At 40.1% G+C, this 16439-nt stretch overlaps 1 long non-coding RNA gene and 1 other non-coding gene across 3 annotated transcripts in view; one reads left to right on the top strand and one right to left on the bottom strand.

Moving 5' to 3' along the window:
• The first annotated feature begins 324 nt into the window (after window positions 1-324).
• The window catches only part of LOC135072315 (uncharacterized), a 74205-nt gene continuing 58090 nt past the window's right edge, over window positions 325-16439 (top strand). Inside the window, exons 1-2 of one of the 2 annotated variants that reach the window (XR_010257407.1) lie at window positions 325-460; window positions 592-659. This is a non-coding gene — a long non-coding RNA (uncharacterized LOC135072315). Of the gene's footprint in view, window positions 461-591; window positions 660-13836; window positions 14141-16439 lie in introns of those variants that run through there. The other variant, XR_010257408.1, reaches the window with a different exon arrangement.
• Window positions 9580-9651, bottom strand: Trnal-cag (transfer RNA leucine (anticodon CAG)). The gene has a single exon. It is a non-coding gene; the product is annotated as a tRNA-Leu (tRNA).

Genomic DNA, 16439 nt, shown 5'->3' with positions numbered 1-16439 from the left:
GAGCCCCGATTACGGTAATTTTTAACGTCAACAATCCAGACACGCTTCTCGATTCTGCGATACGATTGGTCGTTCAACAGCGTACATCAGCTGTTTTGACCAATCGTATCGCAGAATCAGAAACGCGTCTGGATTGTAGACGTTAAAAAAGTTACCGTAATCGGGGCTCAGTACGCAATGGCAGTAATCAAGTTCACTTCAACGGGTATTGCCAACATCAAAAAAGAAGAAGAAGATCGTCATGATGATGATAACTTATAGTGGATCTGTGGTCATGATGACAGACGTGAAAATAAGAAATGAATAAAAAAAAATGGATTCGGTTAAATTTGAACCTGTTGGTGATTTTTAAAAAGTTTGCCTAATTTGCAATTAAATGACTAAATCGGTGACTGGAAAACACTTTTATTAATGAAGACCTACAAACTTTATGTAACTACTTAGTTCAATGAATATTCTGGTGAGTTTAATGTTGTAGGTACGCATGTTGAAGTAAAACACTAAGAACTTACTTTTACGCTTAGATTTTATTAATCTAAGCTTTTACTATGTTAAAATTATCGTAAATTAAAAAAAAACTTTTTAATCCAGGTTCTAATGTGACTCCTGTAGCAGTCTTGTGAGGATACCGGTGAATAATGGGGCAAGCAAAGACTAAGGTAAGTTATTTGACTATTAATGATCAGAACTATTTTTACCAAATAAATGCCTACTTACACTACCACTGACCTGCCCCGATTCGCATGGGTATCAGATCAGAGTATCTAGGGAAGTGTAAAATTAAATGAGTCCCGTCATTGGTGTAAGAAACGCGATTGAATTTATTTTCGAGTGTGTAAATTTTTTGTTATTTATTACTCTGATAAAAGTATTAATATAAATTTAAATAGCCTGTAAGATTACTAAAATGTTTGTTATAATTACATAATTATCTTAAGAGACTAGGCAATGAAAGTCAATAGGAGGTATGTTTTTTTCCGACACTTCCAAAAATTACTAATATATTCCAACCAATTTACACAAAATTTTTGTCAATTTATAAACCTAAGCTTATTGAAAACCATGAAAATCTGTTACGCAGTTGTTGAGTTCATCACAAGAACTTTGTTTATAGTATTTTGTGAATACCTACCTAGCTTTATTTTTGTGTTGTTTAGGATTATTTATCTTCATTTATCATTCTCTAGACTACTTTTTAAAGTAAAAAAATGCTTTCAAATAATAGGTACTTCAAGGTACATAATAATATTATCTATAATAATGAAAGGTAAAAGTCTAAAGGATTTATTTTATTTAATTAGAAATAGTTCTCAGCACAATATCATAAACTTGATTGATTAAGTACATTCCTGTACATATTTTATAACATGTAGATTTGATTATATAAAGGGAAGCTAGAATAATAATCAAAACACTAGTTATCCCAGAAAATTTAATACTGCCATTCTTTTCTGTATACTTATATGTGTCATCAATTATCGTCCCTCGCATGACTAACTATTCTATCTCAGTCTTTTGGCGATTAAATTTGAGTTAGGACTACAAATTTTTTCCTGCTTCCATTGTCTATAATTTTCTTTAACTCACTTATCTGTATGTTACATTGGTTCTCAACTTATAGATACGTGTGTAGCTAACGTCTTAACGTTAAACAATAATTTGAAAAAAATATGACTAAATGTCGCAATACTGAGATAAGAGAGTTAGTCATGTAAGGGACGTTATATCTTCCCTGTGATACCCGCAGTTTATTAGATACTAGCGGCCGCCCGCGACTTCGTACGCGTGGATCCCGTTTTACCCCCTTCATCTATCTTACGCGGTTTAGATTTTTTCATACAAATGTTTTTTCCCGCTAACTCCCGTGCCCGTGGGAATTTTGCAATATCCTGTTGTAACTAAGCTTCAAGTTTACTAAGGTACCTGCATGCCAAATTTCAAGCGTCTAACTTAAGCGGTTTACATTTTTCATACAAAAGGATTTTCCCGCTAATTCCCGTTCCCGTGGGAATTTCGGGAATTCCTTTCTTAGTGCACCTCTACGGTACCTAAGATACGTCCCTTGCAAATTTCAAGTGCCTACGTTTAGCCGTTTAGGCTGTGCGTTGATATGTCAGTCAGTCAGTTTCTCCTTTTATATGTATATTTATATAGATATTGCAGTTAAACTTATTTCCTTTGGTCTTAGTTGGCATTTTACTATCAACATTTTTATTTTATTTTATTTGTTTAATAAAATAAAAAGGACTCCGGTTGGCGTACTTATTTGTTCAATCCAGATGTTGTCCTGTGTAAGATGTCAGCTTCAATGGACAAGTTTCCATTTTTTTCCATATGCCAATTAGTTTTACAATGGTTTAATGAATTACACAGATGCGTAATTTTATACCCTACAGTTTGAGATAAGTTTCATTAAAATATCTCCAAAACTGCCGAAGTTATCGATAATCAAAGGAATCAATTCCGAAAAAAATCTGTTCGAACTCGACTAAATTAAATTGTATATGGGGACCAAATGGCAAGTATCTACTGTCGAACAAAAAATAATCACTCAAATCGGACGAGAAATCTGTAAGTAATCGGTGAACATCGATTACTTAAAGATACCTAGATGATGTAATTGTCAAAAACAAAGTGTACACGTGAGCATACTAAAAACTAAAAATGCTCATAAAATAAAAACTACTCAACCAAATCAAATTAAATTTTTATGGGACCAAATGGCAAGTATTCCGCATCGATGAAAACAAGAATCACGTAAATCAGCTCAGAAATCTCGGCGTAATCGGTGTAGTATCGGCAACAGTGTTAACTGCCCATTGCCAGTCATGTCATTCGGTCGCAAAGAATCACCATTTGACGAGAGCGAGAGCAAAAACGGAAATGGATAGTTAACAGTGTGGCCGTGTGTACATACATAGTAAAACAAATACCAACCGAATTGAGAACCTCCTCCTTTTGTTGAAGTCGGTTAAAAACAAATTTCAATAAATAAATAAGACGTGGGTAAAAAGCGCCATCTATCGTCATTGGTTAAAATCTACAGCGCTGGACAAAAAATTTCAAATCATGAAACGCCATCTATCAACATCATTAGTAATTAAACGAGTCGCAGGCAGCCGCTAGTTTCATAAATATCTTGGGACAAATAAAAGGCAGACGTACCTACTTGGGGTAGGGCACCGCCGAGAAAGTCAAACGTGGTGAGGAAGACGGTGGGTGGAAGTATGCATCGTGCGATCCACACAGCTTACGATCACAGTCTGTGGAGGAACATTAATGTGGTTAAGCGATCCTCATCAGTGAGGGACCGAGGGAAAATAAATACCACAGGGTCCAATCCTTTTCATTGTTATAGCGCTGACTCGTCTAGCAATATCATACATAAATATCATATTTACAAATCTATTTGTCATTCAAAGCTCGTGAAACTTTCGCCGCGGTGGGGAAAATCGAGGAAAACGTAATGAAATAGGGTACCTAAGCCAAACTTTTTTGCAAATAGCAATAACTACTTGATTTCTCGAAAACCTAGGCTCATTCCATACCACATGCACCCATCACACGTCTTAGTTTGTAAGCCACCACTCTCATTGGCATCGCGGTTGCTTGTTGCGAGAATACAACTTCCTTGTATTGTATGTTAAATTCAACATACTTTGTGGTTGCACAATTTAAAAAAATGTAAATACCTATGAATTAGCTAGCAGCGTTTCAGAAATTATTACGTAATGTTGTTAACTGCACAAAGCACCTTGTAAATGTGGTGTTGGGCTTTCACTGAATTTACGTGTAGGTAAGTAGATATTAAGGCAAGAAAGGTTCGTACAGTAACCGCCTAGTGCATGGTTGCAGGCTTTGAATCCGCAAACAACCTAAGGCTTTATTAACACACATTACATTAATTAATTTCTTGAGATTAGCGCGTCCAAGCAAACAAACACACAACAAACAACAACAAACTTCAGCTTTATAATTATTATTAGTATCGATAATTCGTGAAGATTTAAATTCGTTCGTTGGGTTCAACATGCCTGTTTTTCATGGTGCAACATGGTCTTTTCATGTTCGGCTTTTTATTGCATGTATTTTTAGTTGTTTTGGACTCTTAAGAGCTAACGATTATACGTAAAACTAGATTTTGATATTTAGAAATGTGCGTGATATGAGGGCTTCGCCCTTTTTTCAGAACACAAAAAATATTGCGTAACTCAAGTAAAACATTTAACAGGGTACGAATTTTTGCATATTATATTTAATAACCTTATTAGGACTTTACCCAAAGTATTGTTTGGGTAAAATTGGCATTATTTGCGTGAAGTCGCGCGCGTGGTTCACGCCTGCCCGCCATGCGTCATAAAGTTTTACAGCGGGTAGCTGACCGTGACGTGTGCCGCACTGCCGCCGCACCTGTGCCGTGGCGTGTCTCTGGCTCTCTGCGGACTTGACCGTCTCTACTTGTCTTCGCTATTCAACATTATTTAAGTTTGACTTTGGACGATTTTGAATCGTTGAATTGGGATTATGTAATTAGTAGAGAAAAAAATTGACAGCGTACTTACTTACATACCTATTTTTAAAACTATTTGATCAGATACTGATAGTATTGTGCCTATTAATATTATTATGCACTAGTAAGTGGTGGTCAAAAGCTCCCAAGTTGAATATCAAATGAAAATGAAAATCACGTGTAACCTGTGTAACCTGACGGACAGCTCGAGAGCGGGTTACCGGCCGGTCGGCTCTCTCACGGCTCAACTTTAAATTTAATTAAAAACTGAATTCCGAAGTAGGTAAGTAGATGAAAATAGAGAAATGATTGCCTGCGTTTTTTTTTAAAAGAATATCGGTAAATCCTTGTGATCAGCCATTATGCTTGTGTTACGAGTGGGTTCTCCGCAATAGTCAGGGACGCGGCGGGGTTCGAACGTGAGCTCCTCAGATCTTGATTCAGTCGGCGGGGTTCGAACGTGAGCTCCTCAGATCTTGATTCAGTCAGTCGGATATCGACACCGTTGTTGGGCTAAATTCACCTGTATTAAAATTCCAAAATATTCTTAAACCAAGTCAAGTCAAAGTTATCCTTTGCAAAGGGTAGGTCAGTGGCGGATTTACAGTTTTGCCGCCCGTAGGCTAGGGTGGGGTTGGATCTTTATTTAACTTTTATCTTCTGAAATCGAGTAAGCGTCATCTGAAATCTGCCGCCCCTAGGACGCTGCCGCCCCTAGGCCGCGGCCTATACGGCCTATTGACAGATCCAGGACTGGGGTAGGTACAATAGTTTAGGTGCATTAAAAAGTACTTGATTTGCAATTTTAAGTTGCATATCAACTGTCGTCAGCCAGCCAAGTTTAAGTAGGGGTTGTTGTGAAGCAACTGCATACATACGACACATGTCACGAAACCGGGGTCACGTTGATTAGAGCTGGTCCGTTTGGAAGATCTATCGGTGGAATCGATAACCTCCTCAGCAGCAGGCAGGGTGCGCGGGGTGGGAGGCGCCAGGCGCCGGCCGGGCGTGGGGCGGGCGAGCGGCGGCGCCGCCTCCGCCGCACCCAGCTCCGGCGCACGCACCGCGCCGGCGGCAGCGCTGCGGCCGCGCGCCGCCGCCGGCCCCAGTCCGTGATGCGCGCCGCTGCCGGCTGCACGCGCCTCGCGCTCGGCCGCGTCGACCCGCGCGTCGCCGTCGTCCACCGTCTGCAGTCCACCGTCCACCGTCACCGACCACGACCACACTTTGGAGTTTCGGTTCGCATCTTACCGGGCAGCATTAGAGTCGTATAGTTATTTTCTAATACTGTCAGGTAAAGATGTCGTCCGCGCTCCACGTTCATCGAGAGGAATTCTGCCCGGTCGCGGAACCGGTCGGACGACGTCGGTTTATATTTACCGGAGACGGCGGCGCCCAGGCCCCAGGACGAGCTCGGCCAGCGTCGTGCAGGTAACGGCCGGGAGCCGCCGCCGCCGCGGGCGCCGCGCCCGGGGCCGCAGCTGGGCGCCGGCGAGGATGTGCTGTGTTGCTGCCGTGCGCATTACGTCACATGTGTTGGACCGGTCCTGGGCCGCTTTCGAACGGCCTGCGCGCCCGCGCCGGCGCATATGTCTCGTGCTGCCACATCCATATGTTTATGCTCTCATTCGATGTGTGGCCATTGTAATTCATAGTTTTTAAAATAGTGAACGACTGGTCATAAGGATTTTAAAACTTGCTATTTTCGGCTTAATTGTAAATTTCATGAAAATCACATTTTATCACTCGTTCACGTGATACCATGAAAGTAATATTTTTAACGTGTACCTACTTATTATGTTGTAAATTGAACATTGATGGCAATCGTTATTTTCCGTATTAATACCCAATTAAAGTATTGTTAATGATGACTATCTCAATTAATTATTTTTGCACTGGAAACGTGTTCGAAACTGGTAAAAATAAGGAAAATAACGAATGTTGTTGCATGATATTTGGGATCGTTAGTTTTTAAACGTTGATTGGAACGCACGTTGGTTATCGTAGACGTTGTTTGGCTCCTAAATCTAGTGACGTTTTCGAAACTCCTTTGTGGTCGTTTGGTAACTGGTTATTTTGTCGTCCAAATGTATCTACTACTTAAGACACATTGAAAGCAATAAACTGTCCGAGCAACCGGTCCCTCCCAAAAGTGCCCGTGAAAGCAGCGGCACACGTGTCGCCTGCCGCCGGCTATTAGTATCGATGCTCTTTCGCGCGGACGCTGACTTCGATGAGGCACGATGTTTGGCTTGACTTCCGCAGATAAAACATGCTAAACTAATAGATACAGGACTCTAGGGGCTTACTATTCTAACAAACTTTATGGCAAGTATTTACTTATTTATCAGTAACAAGTATCAAACCGGTCACTTACAATCTTTAATGCTCTGAATCATCATGTCCTAATAATCACAGTCTGCATTTGTACTCAATGTAGATATTCGTAACGTATACGCTACGTTACGGGCGCTTCCGAGGCGATGCTATCGAAATAATCCGCGCACTGTTGCGTTTCCCCGTCGTCGCTCACGTAACCCACTTAACTAATTAAAATTCCTCGTGGCGGGCAATGAGCACGCGTTTTCAACTCATTAACTCCGCACACGATGTTCCTGAGGCCGGCCGCGCAGTGTCTGTTTGCGCTGTGACTCGTTTACCTAGGCAGAACGCCTGTTGCGTATGCTATAATGTATTGTTAAAATCGAGTTATTTTGTTACACTTCGATTAAGAATATTCCTTAATCAATTGTGTTATCTTCGTTTATCTATCAGAAGAAAGCTTTTAACGGACATATTTTTTGATAACTGAAGTCGGCGTAGTCGCGACCACGGCGTCGCCATGCCACGATGTCAGAGGTGGTAGAGGCGCTCGCACGCACATCTAGGCATGTGTTTAGAATTCACTGAAGACATGGATTATTCGACTGTGATGCTGTGCATTATTCATAAGCGGGTGGAAAGTTTTGGCTTTCCGAATATAAAGATGTGGGTCAAGGTCCGAGCCTTCACCGCGCTCTCCTCTCGAGGAGCTGCTTTCTGGCCATTTAGATGCAACCTCAATTCCATGCCACTTAATTAGACATTATCACTTCCGCTTCTAGCGCTCGACTATGTTTTGAATTATGTTAGAAATCGTTGCCCAACGCCGAGATAATTTGAATTTATAATTTGCCAGTTGAGAAACACTGAAGATACAAAACTGTTAGGCTCATGTGGCGTCTGGCGTCGGTCGGTGGCGCAGGAGCGGTGACATTGGCCAATGTCGAGCGCGCGTCGCGGCCGGGCTGCACGCCGGCGCGCCGTATCGCGCCGGGGCGGGGGTCAGCGATACTGCGCCCGGCGAGGACAGCGGGTTATCGCGGGCTCGGCGCATCCGCCGCACGCCGCCGCCGCATGCCGCCTCCTCCCTATCGCAGCATCCTACCGAGACCCGACTTCGCCTACGTGGACGAGACTCGATAAATGCCGGTGAAAGCTGCAGTAAATTAATCGCTCAGGTGGATTCCGCTTTCCAATTGAATTTTTATCGGTATCGGAGTGTCGCCGGCGGGACCGGTTCTTAATTTCCTATAGGTAGGTGCGCGCGTTGTGCATCTATTTCGGGAGTCGTTGACCGCGAGTTTGGCACTAACAGCGGCCGGTTTTATTCTGTCCTCGTCGGGCCGCGGCGCTGCGGCGCGTGCGCGCACGCGGGCGCGGGAGCGGCGGCGGGCGCGGGCGCGGGCGCTGCTCATACACGCGTATTTCAGGCGATGACGTAACGCAGTGAGTCGTCCCCGGGCGCCTGGAGGGACATGCCTAATCGAGTATAATGTTATTAATAAGCCGGGGGGCGGGCCGACTCGCCCTCGCATAAAACAATGTTTATTGCCCATCGGGCGCATGCGATCGCGACACAAATATCATATCGCCGAGTCGTTGCACGCAGCATTGTTGCCGGTCGCGCTATTAATACGCGCCTGATGCTAAAATGGTCACCAGACTTGTCACGGCCCCTCACGGTGGGATCGTTCTTCTTTACGCCATACGTCTGATGTGTGCGATCGTTGTGGCAAATGCTTCTGCTGATTGATTAATTTCTTTTTGCCGCGTAAGAATATAATATGAATGTTGCTAGTTAGTAGATGCCGGTGATATTATTATTGAAGTGACAAATATCTGAACGCGTATTCGGCGATAACGGTCGTTATCTGGCGACGCGCGGGCCGCGGGGCGAGAGACGCTATCGCGGCGTGTTGTGGCTGCGGTGACCCTGTGTACTCACGCATGGACGCTTCGAACAACCCCTATAAACTTAAACCTATTAATCCTGGACTGTTCTGAAATGCATCTCTAGAAATTGCAGTTGATTAAATAATTCATTACATAGGGTAAACTACCAACTCACAAAACAACATAAATAAATATTATATCCTCGATATTATTGAATCCTTGTTAATGACTAAAGAACTTGATGCTCTTTTAGTTTCATCTAAAGTCCATATTATTGACTACAGTTTTGTCTTGTCATATCACATTGTTAATACTACATTAACGAGGAATCCGCGTATAGGTAAAATGAAGCAATAAACAAGTGTGTAGCGTGCCACGTGACGCGGGCGTGTGGCGGACACATGTGCTGCGCCCGCGCCGCGTCTTATCGCGCCACACCGCGCCGCCCTGCGCCACATCGACGCTTCGATGCTTGCCACAAACGCACTTTAACAAATAAACGCAAATATCAACATAGAAAACAAACGTGATAAAGCGAACGTGTGATGTGCGAGATACACTATTACGTCAGCGCTCTCACTGCGCTCAAAACATAGACATATTTTTTTTATCCACAACGAGGAAGCTCTTGGCCTGTATCTCACCTGATGGTAAGTGATGCTCAGGCCGAAGGTGGGAGCGAGCTTCACCCGGAATCCTCAACCATGGACGAACTGGCTATCTTACCTCTAACTGCCGGAACACAACAATGCTGTAATATTGTTGTTATGGCGACAGACTTAGTTAAGATGGTGGTAGCTAGCCAGGCGGACTTAGAACAAGCCCTACCACCAACCAAACCCAACAGAAAAATCTGCCCCCACTGGGAATCGAACCCAGGACCTCTGCTTCTGAAGCAGGTGGTCTTACCACTAGACTACAGAGGCGGTTGAAACTATCTATCTATTGGCCCGAGTTTTGAAGACACTAGGTTATATGGCATTTAAAAGATACTGTTCAATTATGATATCAAATGCTAAAACACAACTATTATATTTCTTAACTATTATTTTGGTCAGCAGATTAATATCGTAAGCTGCATTGAGCGACCTACGTACGATCAATAAAATGTTGGTAACCAGCCAGTCATAAATAATTATAAGATGGATATTACATTTTGTCCATCGAAAAAGCGCAATAAAACTTTGCTGACCATTCACAAAATGGGCGCAACTCTTACAAAGATCATTCTATTTTAAACTTTTTATTGGGAGTGCGTGTATTCAAGATACACACATAATAAATATAATTAAATAGTTTTATAGTTTTGTAATAATTACGCCAATATCAAGTATCAGTAAAAGAAAGTTTCAGTAAGAAAACAATATCATTGTGATTGTCATAAATATTCAAGCTAAAAATTAGACAAAATATTTTCTATGGTAAGTTAGTTAGATGAAAACCTAACTAGTCGAATCAAACTTAATCCTATTTAGAAACGTAGCGTTTCTTTTAATATGGAAACGAACGAACCTCTTTTTTAAACTGCTAAAAGAATATGTTTTATCTGCTGACCAATCTTGCAAAAGCGAGCTAATATTGCACCTCGTCTGTTTATTAAGCAGACAAATGATAAAGTAGAAGCAGATTGATATTGGTTAATTGTTTTTATCAAGGGTTGTAGACCGATTTTTTTTGGCATGCAAAACCTTTTATGCTGTTCAATTCATTTAATGTTTTTTTTTGCAAATTAATTTTAATAACAGCCATTTAATTTGCCAATTTTCAAATCTATTCTATTTATTTATCAAGAAACTCAACAGCTATATTAAAGTTTTTAGAATACTTTTGTTACAATACTGTATGATATTATTACCGTGCTTTTGCCATGCATGCTACCTAAACAGTCTCAACTCAAAAGTGTTTAATAACGGCTCCATCGACACTGGTTGCAAAGAAACGTTTTTTTGTACATAATAAAATGCAATTATCCACTTGCAATGTTTTTAAATCATTCAACTGCGCGGGCAGTCGAGGCGGACCTTTTTACTGCTGGTTTTTGCCTCCAGTCCAACCGTCAGAAGTTTTTATGCGCCCATTTTACGCTAGACAGGGCTTTGTACAAGTTCAGCTTTTAAAAGAGAATACGTTATGGACGTTATGCGATAGTGATAGTAGTGATTTTTTTAAATTTACTTATTGTATGTAATCGACATTCAAAGCTAGTTTTATTTATAGACAGAAAATCCCACCAAAACATTTTCATGTAAAATGCCGAAAGACGAACTGTTTGGCTCACACTGTGATAAAGTTATCGGATTTCATGTAGAGCCAAATTTCTAACTCTATCTATACCTCAGTCAAAATATGTAGCATATTTCTGTCGCATGTCATTAATTAGTTATTTTATTCAGAAGTTTTCTTTATTCAGAAAACTCAGTGACCAAGGTCATCGGTCAAAACCACTTTTATTTGAATTTTGCAGTCAAAAGTGTTGATCCATTATGAGTTTTACTGTAACACATGCGAGTACATGCATTGTTACAAATTGAAATTTAAACGCTGTAGTATTTTTGAGCAATCTTTAATGAACACAAAGCAACTCGTTTGCCCTTTACCTTTACACGCCCCGCGCCCGCGAAGCCTAGCGCTGCCGCGCCCGCCGCGCCCGCCGCGCCCCACTCTCGCGCGTGCAAAAGACATCAACGGCCTGTAACGCTCATGGACAAAATACTAAAAGGCTGATATGTAATATATTTTTTGGAAATTTAATTTTTCTACTTCGCATTTTAAACGTCAGGTAATGTGTAGTTACTAGCTGATCTGGCAAACTTCATACGACCAATAAAATGTTGTCTTAACTTATCTATATAAATAGCAATATGTATTAATTTCTGAACGTATCCTGTTTGATACCTATTTACAATAGCTGGCTCGGCTCGGAAATTCCGTTAAATTAATGTGCGAACTTCCGTTAAATTAATGTGTAAAGTAATGTACGATTCTAATGGTGAAAGAAATGTCCAAACCGGTCCATTAGTTACGGAGCCTATTTAAACAACAATCTTTAATTTAATAATAGTGTATCTGTGTATAATAATTAAAGATTAAGCCTACTGTGTAATTTGTACGTGCCAAACTTTTGCGTTGCACAGTTATTGATAGACAAATACATGAATTAACGTGATCCATCTTAGTTTGTATTATTCAACTAAATTATCAATTTTATTATTTGCTTAAATCATAGGCTAAAGCTAATTCATTTTGTGCGATAGTGCGGTCTGCTCATGTTTTATGAGTTTGTTGTAAACAATAGTTTATTTTAATGCCCGCTACTAAGTTTAAGTTATTTACAATCTTTAATGTAAGTTATGTTGACTAAGTGATATTAATTTTATCTCTGTCCTACGCTAATACTTAATTTAAATATGGGCTTGTTTGTTGTTTGGTTGATTGATTCGTGCGTGGCTATCTTTAAGTATTCTTCTTCGCTATCGTATTTATTTTTATTAACTAGCAATTACGATTCCAATTCAAAATATAAATAAATTTAATGAATAGTTCAGTCTTATTTGTATTAAATAAATTGTGAAATAAAGCTTAGCTCTACATTAAATCTAGTAAGTTTTTAACAGTGCAAGCCTTAATTGTCTCGTATCTCGTACTAGGAGTTAAAAGTTTGTATCAGGTAAGAATAAAAACGAATAAATTCGAAAAAAAAAAATGTTTTTGCAATGTATTGTGAATGTACGAGTAGGGTACAATTGCGACGTTTACATCTTACTCTTAAGTAAAAATAATTTAGAACTTATGGCGGTTTGACGGTTGACTATTGTTTAGTATTCGATGTATCGGAGTGCGATTGTGTAACGATCCGGAGGTTCTCATTGACGTTTCTAGCAAAGACCAGATGTCGCGTAGACGTCATACCTTTTTCCGTGTTTTATGTAGTTGGTACGTATATTTTCTAGTGTGTTCTCGAAGTGAGATTAAGTTTCTGAAAATGTCGCTAAGTATCAGCAGTCAGATGGATACGACAACAACAAAGTCAAAGTCAGAATAAGTTAGGAGTCCTATGTGCAGCAGTGAACTATACTCGTAGGTTGATGAGATATACTTACCTGTAAAAGTGTTTGAAAGAAAAACAGCTAGAACCAGAGGTCACCTTATACTTATTATAGAAAGCCAATATTGATGTGTCACATGTGTCCTGGATGTCGTTGATAATTATGTAAATAAACAGTGACAATCAAAGTTGTAAAACCATAAGTTTATGAAAAAATTTGGTGCTACAAACAATACATACAACCTTTCGTAATTTTCACCGGTAATATTAATAGGTACGGTTATAATAGAAAAAACTGTAAGTTTGAGCATTTCTTCCAAGGTGTATTCAAATTGAACACTCGCACAGAGGCGAAGGTGTTTAAGCAGCTGCGTCCGAAGGCCGCACTCCGCCCGACGATCGACGACTTATCGCGGACGTGAAAACATGCTTCATTCCTACAGTTAGGTACGATGTCGTTAAGTGCTATCTTATTGTGTCACTAATTCACTATGAGTATCGTTTTCTCGATTTTTCTTCGGCGGTTAGGATTCCACTTCTGCATAATAAATTATTTTTTTAATTAGCCACGACCCTGTGCTATTAAGGATGTTGAGATAAATAATCGAGAGATATACGAGTAGATCCTTATTAAAGAAATAGGTATTCGCCAGCCAGCAAGATCAGTGTCTGTGAAGCGATTTCTACTGTTAAGTTCCCCGGACTGCACTTTCAGGTTTTGCGCTCGCAGAACACGTTGTATAACTCTGCGGGGCCCGCGCCCCCGCGCCCGCTGCGCCGCCTGCTGGCCGCTGGGGTCCACTCTGCCGGACACTCGCGAGCGTAAATAGCCGCACGAATCGAACAGTCCCAATGTCTAAGATTCTCCGGTGACTAAATTATTTGATGGCATACTCGTATTATTTTTAGATAACATTGTTACCGCCGCATGTTTGTTTGCGTGCGAGCGGCGAGCGGCACTCCTGCGTTGACGCTGCCGGTGCGCACTATAAATACCGAAGCCGCTTCGACGTCCCGTCGCTGGCGTCCGTGACGCGACTATATACATATTTATGGGGAGCGTCGATATAATGCACAGTGCAGGTAATATTCAACGTCGCGGCGTGCGGCTCCCGCGCCGCGAGTGCTAAGTTCAAGGCATCCGTTGCTCAACACCAGCAGCACTGCCTTGTCCCCGCGCCGCGCTAGAACAATGGAGACAAACGCAGTGTCGACCCGTCACTTTACCTACAAAGCCTCGCGTTTCACGGACTCATAAATAAACACAACATTTTAGAAGTTACGCAAACAGAAAATATTTCATTGTAGGGTAGAAGTTATTTAAGTACATACGAGGTATATTCAGAAAACATGGGGAATTTTAAAATTTCGTGAGTATGGAGAGTGCGATTGATTTTTTTAAAATTTTATTAAATTAGTTCATATGCCCCTGAAATTTTTTTTCGTTGTTTACTTTTTCTGTGGCAATCATTTAGGTTAGACATGTTTTACGAGTCCGGCGATTTTTGTTTGTTAGGAAAAATGGATCAAAGAATTTGAATCAAGTTTTACTTATAAAATGACATGAAAGTCATTGAATTGTACAGACTGCTATGAGTGAAACAAGGGTCTACGAGTGGTAAAATTGTATTGAAGAAAACCATGAAGGCACATGAAGGCGTACAAGGTGACGAGCGCTCTAGACGCACCAGCATATCACCAACCGATGAAAATGTGAAAAACAGAAAGAATTGGCTATGAAAAACCGTCGAATCACAATTAGCGAAGATGTTCATATCGTTTAGCTCATGCCATGAATATTTTTTGGATTTTTTTGGCAAAACACATGACAATAAAATTTGTTCTAAAATTGTTGAATTTTGAGTAAAAGTGGCAGCGAATTTTTGCTAAAACAATACTATAACGATGTCCCAGTCTCCAAATTTTCCAAAAATTTATGTGTGTGACTTGTTCCTATTTCCGAAATCAAAAATAACTTTAAAGGGTCGTCGTTTTATAGGCACAGACGATATTAAACGTGCGTCGCCAAAAGATGTAAAGGCTATCTCAAAGATAGACTTCGAATTGGAAATAGCGCTGGCACACGTGCACAATGTACAATAAGGACTATTTTAAAGGCGACAATATTAATTTAGAATTAGATGAACAAATAAATACTTAAAAAAACAAACTAAAATTCTTGCTATTTTTTTACATTTACAGACTATATTTACGTAATTGTCATGGCAACGGATTGTTTGCCATCATAACAGAAAATGATTTTGTTAGGCTGAGTTGCACCATCTTACTTTAACTTAACAAGTACGTCGAAAATCTGTCAAACTCCATACAAAATACGCCGGTTATTGTTATAGTTGCGGTCAAACAAAGCAAGTTGGTGCAACTCAGTCTTATTATTTCACTGACACTTTCCCGGACAGTAACCCAGACACAATAGAAGTTTAATTGTTATGACGGCGACGGTAAATAGCTGGCATCCCTTATTTGCGGCTAGATTTAAGTAGGCAACCCTATATCATAATAAATAGAAAAAATAGCTTTCATCTATACTATCTATTTCTATACTAATATTATAAAGCTGAAGAGGTTGTTTGTTTGAACGCGCTAATCTCAGGAACTACTGCCGGTGCCGGCACCTATTCAAGTTTCAACCACAATGCCACTCCTGGAGAGTTGTCGAAAATGACAGTGCGCAACTTTGGGGCCATGTAACTTCTTTATTCGTAGATAAATTTTCATGATTCTTTCACAATTATTATTAGTCTTACTTACATTTTCAAGTTTTATTAAAAGAAAAAAATTGGAAACTTCTCCATTGTAGAAGTGATTATTTGATGAATTAATAATATTATGCTGGAACTAGCGGCCGCCCGCGACTTCGTACGCGTGGATCCGTTTTACCCCCTTAGGGGTAGAGTTTCGTAAAATCCTTTCTTAGCGGATGCCTACGGAACTTATTTTTATTTTTACTTATTATTTTTGAGTGATTTCAAACATATTAGTAGGTAGCTAAAATTTAAATTTAAAAATTTTATTTTCCCATTAAATCATGGTCCCATGGAATCAAAGTTACGCGCGTCACTGTCGTTTAATACGAGCAATTTATTTCGACGATAGATTCAAGTGCTTATGTAGTACTATGCTAATTTACTACGGGAATACTTAACGATAGCATGAATATAGATGTGAATGACGCGGTTGAAATAGCATTGACGCAATTAAATTGGTTTCCAATTAGTAATACAGTTGGTAATTTGGGTCGGTTGCATCGCCAGTTAGCGCGGTTTCAGGAAAATGTGCTTGTTATTGCTCAACGGATGCGTTTGTGAAACGAGAGCAACCTTGAACACTGCAGTGCGAGGAAGGCGCCAGTAGCAATACTATGCATCAAATATGTAATGTTGATGCTTTGCTAAGCGCCGATTAACAAAACAAATACATAATAATTGTGTGGTCTGATAACTAGAAATAAAACAACAAATTCAAATAATTGCAGGAAAACAAGAAAACAACTGATAACAGTGATTAAAAAATCGCCATAATTTTTCCGATTTCAGGTGGTTAATTTACAGTTAGATTCTTTACATGGGTTTATTTTTTAAAAAATTAAAATCACACTATACCTAATTTAGTCAATTAAGTACATGCAACAAAAACAGGAAACATGTA

This window comes from Ostrinia nubilalis, chromosome 5 (genome assembly GCF_963855985.1).
Source record: "Ostrinia nubilalis chromosome 5, ilOstNubi1.1, whole genome shotgun sequence".
Lineage (NCBI taxonomy): Eukaryota > Metazoa > Arthropoda > Insecta > Lepidoptera > Crambidae > Ostrinia > Ostrinia nubilalis.
The sequence above is the reverse complement of the archived record's forward strand: the minus strand, read 5'-3'. Positions and strand labels throughout refer to the sequence as shown.